General features: G+C 58.9%; 1 pseudogene; it reads left to right on the forward strand.

Annotated features, from left to right (window-relative positions):
* The first annotated feature begins 697 nt into the window (after positions 1-697).
* On the forward strand, positions 698-2,356 carry LOC134057632 (class II histocompatibility antigen, B-L beta chain-like; annotated as a pseudogene).
* Positions 2,357-2,703: the final 347 nt, after the last annotated feature.

Below are 2,703 nucleotides of genomic sequence, written 5' to 3' on the forward strand. Positions count from 1 at the left end.
AGCAATGGTCATCAAATGGTCAGGCTCATCTCATGATCGCCTCGTGGTCAACTCATGGCCACAGTCACATGATGGTCATGTCAGGGTCATAGCTGAGTCATCCTCATGGCCATCCCATGGTCATGGTCATGCCCATCTTATGGTCATGCATAGCAATGAGGAAGACAGACAGACAGACGTGCCTGCTTGCTCTGAAGAAGATCGTTTATTATAACCAACCAAGCCTTTATATACTCCAAACTTAACCCAGACTTTACTGAAACAAGCACTCATTGGCTGCCTGTCACTGTGGTGTCGCTGTTGAGGTGTCCCTTTACCCAGCCAGCTCTCTGGTCATGTGGTGTCCACGCATCTCCCCAGCCAATCCCTGCCTCACACACGAGGTGACCACCAACCCACTCTCCGGCCATCTGACCCACAGCTGAACCCTTCCCAGAGTGCCCGCAACCGCAGGGAGCGCCGGGCTGGATTTGGCCACCAGACACTTGGTAACCCTCCTGAGATCCTCAGTGCACTGAGCTCCCACAGGAGTGTGGGGACCACTTGGAGATGACCTGCATGCCTTGTGAATTGGATGTTCTTCAACCTCTAGCTTGAGGCAGGATCTCTCCCGGTCCTCCTCTCAACTCCCGGGCCTCTCCTCAGCCAATCAGAGAAGGCACTAAAATAATTGAGCCAATTAGAGCGCGCAGCACTGATGACTCCTCATGGTCCAGGCAGTCCCACAGCGCCCAGAGCTCCTCACCTGGACTCCACCCGTGCCCTGCCCCCAGCACCCCCCGCCAGGGGAATTTGGGGAGGGAGGAGGTGTCAGAACCTGCCCGGTGCTGGCCATGGGGCGTGTGGCCACAGCTGGGGCCATACTGGTGGCACTGGGAGCCCCAGGGCTGGGGGCGCAGAGCTCTGGTGAGCGGGAGGGGCAGGAAGGGAAGTGGAGGGGATGCTGGGGAGACAAAGGGAAATGGGGCGGGAGGGATGGTGCTAGGGGAAGGGAACTGGGAAGTGTTGGGAAAGGGGGAGAAAAATGCAGAGAAAGGTGGAAAAGAGGAACTGGGACCCCGGCAAGAAGGGTCCCATGGTGGCCATGGGGCACTGGGGGTGAGGAGTTGGGTTTGCCCTGGAGCTCTTGGCTCCTGTGGGCTGCTGGGGGGGCATCCCGGGGCCTGTGTCCTGCACACACAGGGCTGTTTCAGGGGATGGTTAAGTCCGAGTGCTACTCCATTAGTGACACCAACCGAGTGAGGTTCGTGGAGAGGAACATCTCCAAGCAGGAGCAGTTCCTGCACTTCAGCAGCCATGTGGGGGTGTACATGGGGACATCTCCTTTGGGACAGGCTTGCCAGGTACTGCAACAGGGACCCGGAATGGATGGAGTACAGACGGGCTGCAGTGCACAGGCACTGCCGGCACAACTAGGAGCTGCCCAGACCGTTCCTCGTGGAGCGCAGAGGTGAGCGTGGGGCAGAGCGTGTCCCCTCAGGCCCTGCTCTGGGAATGACCCTGGAGCCCCTCAAAACCTCCCTGGGAATCACCTGAGACACGTCAGCCCTTCTTGTGCCCATCCCCGGGGCCTCCTGTACCCTCACCCCAAGGAACTCCTGTGGCTCTCCCAGTGCATCCCAGTCCATCCCACTGTCTTCACCGTCCCTCCCAGTGTCACAAGACTCCCTCCCAATTCCTCTCAGTCCACAGCCATTCCATTCCCAACCCACTCCCCGACCTCCACCCTCTCTCCAAGTGTCCTTCCAGTGCTCATCCAAATCTCTCCCATCTATCCCGGTGACCCACCAGTCCCTCCCAGTCCATTCCAAGTCCTTTTCAGTCCAATCCCTAACCTATTCCCTCTCTCCTATTGTCCCAATGCACTCCGTTCACTCACGGTGTTCCCCCATTCTCTCCAGTTTCATTCCTAGTCTCTCTCAGTACCACACCAGCCCTCCCCATCTCTCCCAGTTCACCCCAGTTGGTCCCAGTGTGTCCTCACTCTCTCCCAGAGCTCCTCACTGTATCCATCTCACTGTAACACTCAAGCTCCTAGCGTGGCCCCAGCTCCCCACTCTGCTCCGTGATGGATTCCTACCCTGTTGAGATCCAGCTGAGGTGGTTCCAGGGCCAGAAGGAGCTCTCAGGGCATGTGGTGGCCACTGACCTGGTCCCCAAGCGGGACTAGACCCACCAGCTCCTGGTGCTGCTGGAATCCCCTCCCCATTGCAGGGTCACCTTCAGCTGCCAGGCGGAGTACATCAGCCTGGAACACCCCGAGCTGGCACTGGGGTACAGCCCACACCCCACAGTGCAGGGGGATGGGGGAGACACTGCGGGGGCTGGGAGGGGGATTGGGGTCTGTCGGGAGTGACTCGGAGAGTGTCTGAGTCAGTCAGGAGGGGATGAAAGAAGTCTGGGCCTGGAAAAGATGTGCTTGAAATGAGGTTGGTTGTGTTGGGAAGAGACTGGAAGGGCTCTTGGTGAGCCCAGGAGAGGCTGGGAAGGGACTGGGAGAGGGCTTGAGGGTCCTGGGGCAGTGGGGGGCAAATGGTAGGGAGGGACGGGATCCAGAGAGGGACAGGAGGGGCTTTGGGGGGTCCTGAGGAGGAGGGGAAGAGATTGGGAGGAGATTTAAGGGAGTACTGGGTGGGCTGGGGGTGAATGGGAGGGTGCTTGGAGTGGCTTGCAATGTCTGTGAGAGGTTTTGGAGGGTCCTGA

This window comes from Cinclus cinclus, unplaced genomic scaffold (genome assembly GCF_963662255.1).
Source record: "Cinclus cinclus unplaced genomic scaffold, bCinCin1.1 SCAFFOLD_139, whole genome shotgun sequence".
NCBI classification, from domain to species: Eukaryota; Metazoa; Chordata; class Aves; order Passeriformes; family Cinclidae; genus Cinclus; species Cinclus cinclus.